The sequence below is a fragment of the Bombus pascuorum genome, chromosome 1, assembly GCF_905332965.1.
Source record: "Bombus pascuorum chromosome 1, iyBomPasc1.1, whole genome shotgun sequence".
NCBI lineage: Eukaryota > Metazoa > Arthropoda > Insecta > Hymenoptera > Apidae > Bombus > Bombus pascuorum.
This window is the reverse complement of record NC_083488.1, coordinates 13488098-13502209: the sequence shown is the minus strand read 5'-3', so window position 1 is coordinate 13502209 and position 14112 is coordinate 13488098. Positions and strand designations below refer to the sequence as shown.

Below are 14112 nucleotides of genomic sequence, written 5' to 3'. Positions count from 1 at the left end.
CAACGATTATAAGTTTATCAAAAAGATATAATTTACAATAATACTCATATATTAAACAAGTTTCACTTTGAAAGCATAATTTACAATAATATTAGCGTACTCAGAAAATGTATGCATCATTGAAAAAACAACGTGACTTAGCAATTACGTGCTGTTAAATTATCTGTTTCTGTCAATAAGGTGCCGGTATTTACTTCCTATTAGAATAAAGAATCCCTCGTGTGTCGTCCGGTTGAGCAGAGTTACTGCCTATTTTCAAAGTTTACTTTCTAAGTTTCAATTGGTCCTCTTACTTGCATTTCTTTCGTTACGTTTGTATTCGACTAAGAAAACAGCACAATTTATCCATTTGTTTAACGTTGCCTGTCGCACGAGTTAATTGTCGTTTCTTGGCTTGTCAAGCGTATAACTGGTTCCCATTTTGTATTTTGAACTAATTTGCAATTTCCTTCTTTTGTTAAAATCTCCTTCTTAATGGTAAGTTTGATTTTAGTAGAAATAGAAGCGGAAATGAAAGAATGAAAGGTTTACAAAATACTATCGAAGAGATTTAACTTTTTCTCGAAATTGTTATTGGCATGTTACCGTTAAATGATATCGTTTAATTTTCAGGACAGCCGTGAAAACCTCAACCGTGACTATGAATTCACCGTTGAATTTCGCGTTCATTCTTTATTTCTTTATTCACGTTCGAACGTTACAAATAACGCGAACAATTAAACCCGATACGTTTATATTCTCTTTTTCTTTTTTTGTATGGTTCGTACGTGCAAACGCATGGAAAATAACGGGGGAATTTTTCACGGAACAGATGAAACCGAATTGAAAAGGCAAGGCTCGCTCGCGTTTTAGCGCAAATTGCAACGCAATTGCATTCAATGGCGTGGGAGTTAATTTTAACGAATCCCTGTTTTTAACGCGATGTTCAAATTCCGCGTCGCTATTAATTAAAGCGGATATTTTTAATTCCGGTTGCTTGCTTCTGACAGAAGCCGCCGGCGTACCAGTCGCGACTACATTTAAAAATCCGCCTTTTTTCTTTATATCTTTCCCTTTCGAAAGTCGTTTGATTTACGTTAAAGCGGCGTGAAATCGAGAACGTTCTATTATGCATAATTTTGTGCTACGTGAAACGCATCGTACGTACAAAGGCAACGTCCATTGATTAATTTCGCATATGTTTAAATGCAAATCCTTGTGATCTTGATGTATCAATGCATTTGGTAGAAAACAATTCTCATTGGAGATTAGAATTATTGAATTCAATGCAGCATTCAATGTTAAAAGTACGTTTTTTTATCATTACACATGTCTATGTTTTATCGTTTAGTTAACCTTGAATGAATACTCTACATATTTATTTATAGTGATACTTTGTTTCAATATGTCATGTACGTTGTATAAAAGATGGCATGGTACTATCATGGTTATATTGATAAAATTTGAATCTTGTAATATCAAATGTTATGAATTTATTTAAGTAGTCGATTATCTGTTGTATTAATAAATCGTGATATTTAGTGAGCCTACGTTTAGAACTATTTATATGTTCAAGGCAACTATTTATGCTGTATGTATTCTAATTTTTTACTAAATATGTATTTGCAATAAATTTCTTTTAACTTGTACTTGTGTATTTGACTAATAATGTTTCACGAAGTTTCGTATAACACACATAACATATTCGTAAAATTTCCTAGTATGTTTAGTGTTCAAACATTTTCATATTTCTCAATATTTTTTTATATTTCCTGGAACAGTTTTTCGCTTGTGTTTACCTACTCGCGTATAATTTGCTTAATTCGTCATCCTATTTGTGGCTGTCCTGTCCACGCATTTGTGAAACAAGGTTCGAGTCTAGGAGTTTGGGCACCCTGCGTCGAATCTACCTGCAAATGATCGAGTCATTCGAAATACAAAAGAAGGAATCATTTATAACGTAGCATTCAGTTGAATGGCAAACTTGTGACCGCTAATTTAAAATCTGTTTTCACCCCACCCCAGTTAAACTCACTTATCGCAGAAGAACAGAATGACTATAGCGTAAAACAACTGGCGCTTGTTCTAAAATATCATAATACAATCTTAGATTTTTAATACTGTTAATTTCAGGCAAAATTGCAAAATTTCAGCTTCTAAAGATAACATAGAATTTTTTAGCTTATACCAAATGTATATATCGCTTTGTAAATTTCACGGATAAAATTCACTGCTGTTTTCCATAAAACAGTCTTCTGCGTTTATTATTATAGAGAATTTATTATATATTTCCAATTCATGAAAATGTATCGCGGTAGAGAATATTATATGAAGGATGATACCTTTAAGAGTTGAAATACAAGATCAAGTATAAATTCTCCATCTTTTAACATTATGCACCATTGTGATCTTATTATCCTTTGAAAAGTATGATTTTGTAAGATAAATTAATTTTTGTAGTACATTAAAAGCCATTGAAATAACGCGAAAATATTACGTAAACGTAATATTACTAGGTACGGTTTACATACTCTTTTGTTAAAGTAACACAAGTTAAAGTAAGTACTAAACGTATTATAACAATAAATACTTTGCAAAAGTGCATTAGATAAGTCATAAATTAAAATAAAAATAGTAGCTTATTGGCGCTGCAACTACGTCGATTTTTTCAAATTTTATAAAATATTTTGTATCTAGATGGAACCACAAATATGTAGCGGTTAAACCTTTGGTATTTCTTTTTCTAACCACAACGTTAAATAGCAGAACTCAACCATGTAAATTAGACAAAAAAATTATGAACGAAATGTTGATTTTATTCGAAGTTGATTCTTAACTCTCATCTGTCCCTCATTTTAATGTGTCCTCGCGTCTCTAATTGACACGATAATACGTCGATGGTTTGAGAAGATGAGCAATTAATGTTGCTCTTTGTCGTTCGCATGTATTCGCACTAGTTTTCCTCCGAACGTATCGGACTTCATTCGCACGTATTTGACTTTGCATAGCTTCAACCTTCTTACCATTCTTAGCTGTGTGTCGCAACGAAGAAAAGAACGAAGTGAAGATATAGCGACCTTCTTCTCTTCTTCATATTTACACCACATTTTGATAGTCGAAGCTACGTAAAACTATACATAGCAGTTACAAAACTACATTTTAACAAGTTGTACAACGAATGGATAATTATCGTGCAACAATTATAAAGTAATGAACTAGCTGTCAATGGACTTGATAAGAATAATGTGTATTACATTGACACATCTTTCTGTCGCGTATTTTGTCATTGACAATAACAAAAAATATATATTTTTATTATTATTATTATATATATATATATATATATATATATATATATATATATATATATATATGTATATCGCATGTTGAAAAAATAAAAATTACAAAGTCTCAGATCAATTTTTCTACAAATGGCAGAATAATATCATGTATTACGTGAAAAATGTGTAAAATTGACACATGATACGGATGAGAGTTAATGAGTTAAACATATCCATGCATAGATACAACTTTTCGTTCGCCACGCATTATCGTTTTTATCAGGGAGAGCGGAATGGAGACGGGCCAATCAGTTCCGGCCAGGAATCGATAATCCTGGTCCATTGAACCGGCGTTTAACCCGTTCGTGTGGATCGCGTTACTAATAATCCTTTTCAAGAACTAATACATAGGCCGTGACGCGGATGCCGCTTCCAAATTAACAAGATCATCCTTGTTCGGCCATAAATCCGTGAACAGCCGTTGCACGATAGAGCCAGGGAGACAGCAGAGGCTAGATGGTCGAAGCGTGTGTCGTGCGTGTGTCCTCTCCTAGTACGTACAGTGTATAGTATCGTACACGCTCTGCAAGCTCTAAGTAATTACGTTAGCCGGCGAATTAATTAACCGGCAGGCGACGGTTATCGATGCCCGCTCGAAGGCGCTGAACAGCCGAGGGCAACTATCGATCGATACTCGCCGATCGGAAGGAGGACACGCCGGAAGCGTCTTCGATAAACCCGAAGGATTATCGACCCGGGATCCTTCGTTGTTATCGACCGCCCGCGCATCGTCCTTTACTATCTGCCTAATTATCGATGGTAATTATGTCCTTCGATGATCGACACCTTTTGATCGATCTACCAGATGACCGGCCGTGTTAATATTAATACATTGTTGATAATAGACATTGAATCTAGTTTGGTATGATCGATCAATGTAACAGCAGTCTGGATTGTTCGGTTGTTAGTCCGTTTTGTTGCTAATTGTGATTAGAGAAGATCTTTGAGTTTCCAGGTAATCGTTCACGAACTAATTACACTCGAAAAATGGTGCTTCCTACGCAAACAGAGCGTAGGAGATTATCTCTTGCAACAGAGAACGAAAGCGGGATTGGTAACAACGCTAGAATCTACCGTTTTCTGTCAGCTGTTGCGCTTAAACGTCGGCTAATTCCTCTAGCTTTAAACGATTATCTAACTTCCTGCTCTAGTCCTCCAGTTAAGTTACCTCGAATGTTATCATGTTCGACAATCTCGTGGCTCCTTTCAACCAGTTGCAGTAACGAAAATATTCAACTATCAATCTCGATTCTCGTGTTTCAAACAATGTCGACGTCTCTACCGATTACAAACGGAGAAATTGGTTTCGAATATCGATAAAATGAAATTCAGAGAAGCAGTGGTTCAGGTGAGGTTTCGTGATCTATCGACTGTTGGAAGTGGCACAGTCTCTATCTCGAATCTGGAAGACGGAGTTCCCAGAGTGTAACGGTGAAGGCTGCATCCGGCTTGAAAGCAAAAGGTCCTCTCTCTGTTTCCTCCGGGCAAAGAAAATAAGGATGGTCCGCTGCAACAGTGAGGAAAGTACCGACTGGATGCGAAGCCGGGGCATCGATCCTTGCCATCCCCGTTTTAGAGATAAGACCATCTTCCATCGTCTTCCCCAAGAATTGCATTCGCGGGAGCGTATTACTTCTTGCATTTACGATCGTGGTCCATCCCTACGCGATATCAGTCGGAAAGTTCATCTTACCGTGAAACATTGAGATCACTGACTCGAAATTTGATCACAATCGTGTATTTGCTCCAACAGATCGCCTTACTAATTCTGGTTTATTTAAGTTTCTGGGACGTTCTGTTTTTTTTATATCGATCATGTAATTAATATCTGATTGACATAATCACACAGTGGATTTTTATATAGTATACGTGCATATATTTAATCAAGGTGATTTATAATGAGCAACTAACTTTATTCAGAATCTGTTACTTTCCTTTAAAATATAATTTATGCATCGAGAAATTGTATAGGTGGAGTGGAGAATGTCTGTAATCTCTTAAATGTTAAATTTATGTTTCCAGGAATTTTTGTATCACTTTGTCATTTAATAGCTAAATCACGCGAATACTTCGAATATTTATGGCAACTAATAATAAAGTTTCCATATTCTTATCATAAATCTTCTGAGTATTCAATACATGTGATTTATAGCAACTTTTTCTTTCGCAATATATTCAGTAATTCATGATAGAAAAAAGATTCTATGAATGACACTAATTCATCAAATTTGTTGATGATAGATATAATCTCGCGAAAATATTGTTCAATTTAACATGCAAATAGAAGATCGAAATATCTGTGGTACACTAATGACAATGGTATTAGAGATGGAAACGGTAACGACGAAACGGTTGGTGTCGGCACGAGAACTCGATTATTCGTCTTCGAGTTTTGCTTCGTAGCAAGTTCATCGACTATTGGAATCTCTTTGAAAGATGCCTCCCGTCGAGACAAATACGATTGAAAACGCTATTCCGTTTGATCGATTTTATCTGCTATTATCGGCTAGACACAATCTGGCAGTACGTTGCGGAATTTCTAGTTACAACCATGACCGACTTCGCTCGTTGTCCTTAAAGTAGAGGATCGTTCAGAATGATTGACTGATTGCGATGGTTTCAACGTAGAATTTACGACGCATCTAGTTGCTGCTGCTCGAAATAAAGTAGACGAGCGGACCGAATGAAATATTCCGTTTTACCGTTGACAAGTTTCCAATTTGATTTCAAACGTACCTACCACCACGTCAAACCTGCACGATTTTTGAACTTTAATATCTTTAACGGAATTACCAAAGTTGTCAAAATGATTGATTTCCAATTTTTCACAGAAACTGTAGATTTACAGCGATGTATTTTTGGTGACTCGAATGATATTTCATATATATTTTTTTCATACAACTTTCATTTTGATTTCTTATGTAGAAGTTCTATTGCTGTGTGCATTTCCAATCGAAATTTTCTACTTAACTCATTCAAAATGGAGCCATTTTAACTCGTTGGTAGTATTAAATATTCTTTTAATATCACATTTTTTCATGGAATTTCCATGATCATTTGGAACAAGACAAGTGATTAATTAGAAGTGCAAACGGCCAGAATAGAACGAGTACTTTTCCCAACGAAGTTTTCTCAACGGCGATCCTTTTTTTGTGCCGCTCCATTTTAATTGATTTTACCGATTAAATTTCGTCCAGCCGCGGTCCTCGATTGAATCGGGTTGAAATTTAGAGGTAGTCTGAATAATTTCAATCCGGAACTGTCTGCCGTTCTTAATTAGATCCAGTTGGATAGTTTAATTGCTCGATACTAGCCGGAAACCGTCGTTAGAGGTAGCTCTATTTACGATACTTTCGGACCACCTGTTACCAGCTGTGAAACCTCTCGTGTAATCGCGACGGGAAGTTGTCGCGTTCCGAGTGCCGCCGATTAAGAACTATCGTCCGTGCAGCAACGCGAAACTGCCATTCCACATTCAAAGTAAAACAGTGACATATTTCCATATAAATATATGTAAAAATATGAAACTTTCTTATATTACAATATTAAAACTTGCTTCACTTTGTAATTTTATTTTAAGGAAAGCTTATTTTCAAATTAAAAGTCCAAATATATATATAATTTATGTGGATATATAAATTCTAGAAATGTTCTTAAATGTTCTTAAAAATATATCAAAGTCTTTGCTTCTCGTTATTCGATTGAATCATTATTAAAACGGTAACTGTCTAAAGCAAAGATCTCCTAAAGAAGAAGAAGATAGAAACAACGAATACATTTCTACGGATCTAACACTTACATCATTTACTATTCGAACACGTTATGGGCTTTTTACATATCCCATTTTTGCATATTTAAGAAGAAAACAAATAGTAAAAGACATATTATCGTATCAGTTATATTTTGCTATTTATTCGTATGTACCCTATGCTTCCATCTTTTTTAACTATAGTTTAATCTAATGGACAGTTGCCATTATAGTTCCACCTCGCAATAAATTTAGTAATTAAAATAAATTCTAATCACAATAACAATCGCAGCATTTTTTTACCGTATTCCACATAGAATCTATATTACTTTTCACCAAGAAAATGTCTTATTTCTCTAACACCTGTATTGTTTATTCACTTCAACTCTTCAATTTTCCATCAAAATGGATGAAACCATGAAGCGTCGCGTTAATTGAAAAGCAATCACAATCCAGTAGATATAGAATGAGCATACGAACACAATTCCTCCGTTCCTGAAAGGCATTGTTTTCTTTCTTGACAAGCAGAGCGGCGAGATAAGTCCGTAATACGTTTTTCGAAACGGCGTATTGCACGGCTCGTGTCCCGACGCTGGCCCGGAATCCTTTGGACAAAGAGGAGAACGGAAGGAGTTGGGATAGAAAACTGGAGGTGGAGGAAAGCAGACGGGGGTTGGACGAGATATTGCCGGTGCCAAGACTCCGGATGTGTAAGCTCGTGAACCACCGGAGAAAAATACTGCGATGACGGTATACGACTTTATTTCATCCCTTTTTCGCCCATAGCGATACGGTAGTCCCAGCCAGTTTGAAACTATGGATATTTTCATCCGCGTGCTCCCTTGGAAGCGTTTGCTTCCGATCCTCGAGCTTTCATTTCTCGAGGATGCTCGTACATAGAAATCCGAACACGCTACCTTTTCCACTGTGTTATACGTACGATTCGCCTGTGAACTGTTTGTGGATTTGTTCGCGCTAAAAAGCGACGATATATTCTTCTTCTTTAGAGGAATTCCAGAAGTTTGATCTGTAAAGAGATTGAGAAGAAATTTCATTAATATCTCCGAATTTTTACGATCAAATTTGGTAATTTTAATGGTCCTCTGCTACTATCTTCGTAAATTATTTATTAGAACAAAATCTGAAAATACTGTAGCTGTATCTCTAAGTTGCATCGAGTGTATCGAAATCATTAACTATGGTAATAATCGACTATTCGAAAGTTATCTTTCTTCCTAAATTTAATTTGATACGTACTTTCTGCGAGAATTTTTAGAAGAAGAATCCTGAAATCTATATCTCCCTAAAAAGAAAAAAAACTAGCCTTTCTATATACAGGTACCATTGAATGTAATAAAATTTATTATCAAATGCCAAGTCCATATATCATCGTTCAGCTTTCGTTGCAGGCTTGAAGCGTTGACGAGCGGAAAAAATTGCTTTATTATCTCGAGCGACGACGGTCGCGAACAACGACGAACCGTTGGAGCTTTTCTTTTTTGTCGAATGAAAAGCGGTCTCATTGGCTGTCAGAGTGAAAGGGAGCCGGCAATTTCGTCGAGGAATTTTTCCCGTGTTCCTCGACAGTCTTGTCACACGTTAGACTCAGAACCCCTCCTCGTCTCCTCGTCTTCTCGTCTCCTCGTCTCCTCGTCTACGCGTCCAGCGTAGGGGATTCGCTGCCTTTTCTCATCCTCGTACTCGCCTTTCATTCCGCCGGCTCTGTCGCTAACTTGGAAACTTTCTCGCTCGTCGACACGCCGCGTTCACGAATATTCCGAGATTGAAAAGCTTGATCTCATAGTTGGAAGACGAGACATGACGCGGAGGTTTGTCTTCTCTCGCGCGAATCAACGATCCATTTGAGGGATGAAATATTTAAACATGTGAATCAACGTTGATACGCTTCCCATTAAAATGTTAGCGAGAGAACAGTTTTTAAGCGAAAATGGGAATATTTCTATAATTTAAAAGAAATTTTGTCCTCTCTCGCGCGAATCGAGAAACCACTTAACTGATAAAATATTTATCTAAACGTATGTTTCGATATTGATACATCTACGATTGAAATGTTAATTAAAAGATACTTTCTAAGTTATAAAGGGAATATTTTTACACGAATTTAAGAAGAATCTTTTTTACGAGGTTTTTTGAGAAAGTATTTGTAAATTATATCGTGGTCCGTTTGGTCGTGCTAATCGACGATCTATTTAAGTGATAAAATATTTATCCAAACACGTAGGTCGTCGTACGCAGTTAAAATATGAATGGAAAGATAATTTCTAAGCGGGAAAAAGAATATTCTGTGGAAATTCTCTAGAAAGTTTTTTTGAAAGATAGACTATAGATCATGTTTTAGTCTCGCGTGTAGTCATCATTGTTATTTTTTTCTCAGTTTTAATAAATATTAATAAACATGGAATTTGCATCGCAAGGCTTCGCATGGATGTTCGTCAGTATAAATCGCCTTTCCACGAACACGAGGTCAGACGACGAAGTAGACCTCCAGGGAAGAACGCAATCAGTTGCATAACGCGTCGACGGACGCGACCGTTCTATGAATATTGCATAGACGCGCGTGTCCGCCGGACCGTGGATGTCCGATTTAATTGTAAAATATTGCGCCGACATGCTCGCTTTCATTGATATTCTGTCAATCGATGCGTTATCGAGTAACGACTCTCTTGTACCATGGCGGGCTTTCAAGCTTTGTTTTTTTTTCTTTTTTATTCGTCCGTTATCCAAACACGCATCAACGTATCGCGTTTCCTTGTAAATAGCTGCAACGTTTAAAACTTCCTGAATCGTTAAACGCTTGCTTATGATGGGAAGAGGAACTTTCAAGTAGAAAATACATCGCTGTACACCCTTTTTAGGTTTGACTTTTTTAACCAATCACGTTGCGACGAATATAATTTCCGCCGCGAGGCTGGAAAAAGGCAGGCCCATTCGGAATTCCGTTTACGTGCCGATGCAACGATCTCTCTCGCGGCCGAGTGATTCGCGGAACGAGAGGGCGCACCTTCGACACGCCAGTTACGACCTTGCCCCGATTGTAACTGCTCGTGCTTTCAAAGCTCTCTCTAACTCCTTCGCAGACACTCCAGCACGTTCTCATTTCACGCTTCACCGGCACGCCGTACCGATCCCCCCCCCCTCTAGTGCAGCGTTTCCATTCTTTCGAATTCCGATCGTCTTTCAGACGAATTTCTCTACAGGTCGGCCAATCAAGCGAGAACGCGTCGCAGTTATCGCCCGTTCGTTCCACGATTTCTTCTATCGTCCGTTTTGTCTCCTTGTTTTGTGAAATTGTATGATCTTAGATCTTAAAGAGCCTGATAAATGACACTACATCGCTTACACTGTTGCTAAAAAATCGTAAGATACTTTTTAGCTTTAATAAATCTTATGTATTTTGATGTAAATTGTGAAATTTAAATTGCTCGCGTCTTCGTAAATAAAATTGTTACTATCTAAGAATGTGATCTTTGCAAGAGGTTTTGAATCCTATTTAACTTTTTCTAGCTTCGAAACACTTGCGATATAATTACATTAAACGCGTAAATGCAAACTATAATAACGGTGCAATGTAAATGGATGTGTCACATTATCTTTTTCTCATAATTGCGAAACACGTTTCTTTCTTATGTGACGGTTGAGGAGATTGATAGAAGAAAATGTCGACTACCTTAATGAGCTCTGTGTTTGTAATATGGATTATCAACCGTGCCACATCTTCCTTAATCGTTCGATTCAGTATCATTTAGAAACGTACATACAATTGATTTTGAATTTCAAGACCACGTGTTCGCTACATGAAGACTGCAAATTAAATTAACGCATGTATTGACTTTTAACTAAAAGAAGTCTTCAATTACTTTTTCTTCAATTACTAACTAATACCGATAACGGCAATTAATTAAAGAAAACCTCTATTTTAAAAAATTCGATAGGTACATTATCATATTAATATTTACTAACATACATCTCTGATAAGTACAAAGTAAGAAACTTATTATCTTAGGCTATCTTAGGCTATTGCCTAAGCTTAGAAGCTTACCTACAAACGATCTCGATAACAGTGCTCAAACGAACACAAACATTAGTTTGCAAACTCAATAACAGTTCAGAATCCGCCATCCCTTTCTCCAAGCAGTGTTTCGTTTTCTCGTACATAGTCGTAGGCTAACAAACAAATAACGGAGGCGATACGAAACGTGCGAAAACAAAAGAGGAAAAGGAGAAAACGGGCGTAGCTTGAGCACGAAAACGAAGTGCGTGAAACAGAGAGAGGAGAGGCAGAGAAAGCAAGGGAACTACATCGAGACTACCGAATGCAATATGATTCCCACTTCGACGTCGAGTCCGCGCCTCATGGAATATGCATGACATGCTAATGCGACTTGTACCTAATCTAATTATACAGTTCCACGCGAACCGCCACCAACCCCTTTGGCCTATCCTATCGTTTCTTCGAGCGTTCATGTACGCACACGCGCGGCTCCGTCTTGCTATTCCATCGTCGATGATTCCTTTCGATGCCTCGATTCAGCTTCATGTGCGATTTCCCATGCTCAGTTCGGGACTCTACGTCCGAAGATTGTACCTGTAGATTGCATTGGAATAAACAGATAGCTAAAGAGTAGCTTTGGATGTATTTGGAATACGAGAAATGGAAGCTCTTGTTGTGATTTCTGAACATTTATTGATATATTATTTAGATTAAATCTGCGTCAAAAGAATTTAACCATGCTTATTCAGAGTGCTTTTCTTGCAAAGTAATGATAATAAAGTATAATCGACCGTGTAATTTTGTGAATATTAACTTTATTGGAAATTGTCGTGAACGCTTGCGAGCTTTCGTGTCCACCAATTATTCAAGGTCATACAGACTCTGCTAATAGCACGAATCAAAATTCTATAGCATATGATATCGATAGAAGTTTATCGATACCTAAACGATATAGTGATGTATTCTATAAAAGATAAACTACATGACTTTCATCTGCCCAATTTCACTCCGTGAAGTCAGGTTAATACAACCACTTTACATGTTCGGTTTATTACTGACTAGATACGTGTTCGCGACTCGCAGTTTTAGCGCAATAATTCTTCGATAGCAATCTTTCAAAGTCAGTCGCGAAAAAATTGAAAATCATTGATCTTCCTTTCAAGTCGAAATGCCCAAGTAAACACAACGCATGCAAGTTTTTCAAAACGACAAATATTCTGTCTGTTCTTTAGCACGTATACCACCAAACCATCTAAACAGTCCTCTTTCTCAAACTTTTTATCTTCCACTTTCACTCTCGAGTCCTTTTTCTTAACTTCCTCCGCAACTTCCTAACTTCCTGAGCAAAATCCCTTAGCCGAATAGCATCAAAAGTCAATGATTGGTTTCGTCGCTCGGTAAACCTTGTAATTTATACTAGAGTAGAAAGAAAGCATTCGGAAATTATATTGCGATTTTAAACAACGCGGTTCATACGTCTTCAATGTTTCGATCGTGACTATTCTGAGTTAATTGTCCGATCATCGAAATCGAAGTCTTCAATTTTTAGCTTGGACGATTTCTTTCTTTCTGCTCTGCCACTCATTCGCCTGGTTAAATCTGCCGTGGGTTATGGCGTTCTTGCTTTATTTTCCCATCGGTACGAGGACCCCTGTGGCCTGATGGTCTCGTGGATGGCTCATTTTGCTCGTTTCAATGTTTCGACGTGACAGGAATCCGTGGCTACACGGGATCCCGATATAAAAATAATTCATTGCTCGATATTATTTATCGTCGAACGCTCGCTCTGCCTTCGGGATTTTCAACTCGGGGATAATTCTCAATTGTCGTGAGAACGGGACGGTAATTCGCACTGGACGGTTTGTTCGTTCTTTTACCTTGTTGCTTAATTTTATACAGCAGAGGATATACAAGTATCAAGATTTATTGCTCAGCCCCTTTGCTTTACGATTTATTTCGGAACAAACCTGTTTTGACTATCCAATTCTGTTGCAACTGTATACGCGCAATTGGTATGAGGAGAACTACAATATTTTAGTTCGCGTTAGATTTATCTATGTAAATATCAAAACTAAGTTGTTTTTGATAGATTTATGAAGCAGATTTGTTAAATTTATATAAATAAATTCTCAAATGTCGTTCCTGTTTTACGTAGCGTAGCCATCACAATGTAGTCTGTCAAAGACTGGTCGTTTCTACTTAATCTCTTTCTTTACGATTTGTTTTTAACTACACCGCTTAAAATTAATTATTTACTTTGAAAACTCTGCAATTAATACGAAAATCATCGAGATACTGTACGAAACTCGGGTCTATTGATTTTCAGTTTCATAAACTGAGTGGAAAATCAAAATGAAGGCTCAGTTCGAATACGACTCTTGTTTGTAACTCGAATATAGTTTGCTACGACTATAACTATATCGCAAGAGAAGGGATTAAACGATTAATACGACTAAAACTTTTACCTCTAACGAGTAACATAACATTCATTGGGCATTATTTCTAATTCAACAAACATGTGCAACAGTCGTCACGAACTTTCAGAATACTATCCTATTAAGAATACACTGAAACCTTAACAAGTCGATGCAACTTCACTTCCCACGTCGCCCGTTAGTTAAACACCTCAATCAAGCAACTTCACCAAGATAAACAATCGTCCAAAGTTCCATTAAAAGTTCAACCGGCATTGTCACGTCCGAAAATTGGTTGAAAGGAGTCGGACGCGTCGACACAATACGTGAGTAGCGCGCGGTCTCGGCGTTAAACGATTGCCATTGAAAATCGTTGGTCGCTCGCCGGCTGCTGTAGGTCGCGATGACTGGGTAACGCTAAAAATAGTCCTCGAGAACGATGCCGCGGCTATTATTAAGCTCCGATCGATGCCGAGCCAGTTGTGGCGAGTTATTTCAAAGCGGCTGGCGCGAGTAACGGGAAGAAAATGCTCTACGACCGTAGAAGGGAACCTTTCTTGCACCAGGAAAAATAGTATTTCGAAGGAAAACCGAGTGATACGCAAGTCCTTGGTGAAC

At 37.4% G+C, this 14112-nt stretch overlaps 2 protein-coding genes and 1 long non-coding RNA gene across 8 annotated transcripts in view; 1 reads left to right on the top strand and 2 right to left on the bottom strand.

Annotated features, from left to right (window-relative positions):
* Window positions 1–14112, bottom strand: part of LOC132905132 (poly(ADP-ribose) glycohydrolase-like) — a 473462-nt gene that overhangs the window by 287199 nt on the left and 172151 nt on the right. The gene's annotated exons all lie outside the window — the stretch shown is intronic.
* LOC132904933 (mucin-2-like) overlaps window positions 1–14112 on the top strand; it is a 332312-nt gene that overhangs the window by 263010 nt on the left and 55190 nt on the right. The gene's annotated exons all lie outside the window — the stretch shown is intronic.
* Window positions 7205–13296, bottom strand: LOC132904915 (uncharacterized). Its single transcript, XR_009657695.1, has 2 exons — window positions 11129–13296; window positions 7205–8095 (listed from the first exon to the last, which is right to left on the bottom strand). It is a non-coding gene; the product is annotated as an uncharacterized LOC132904915 (long non-coding RNA).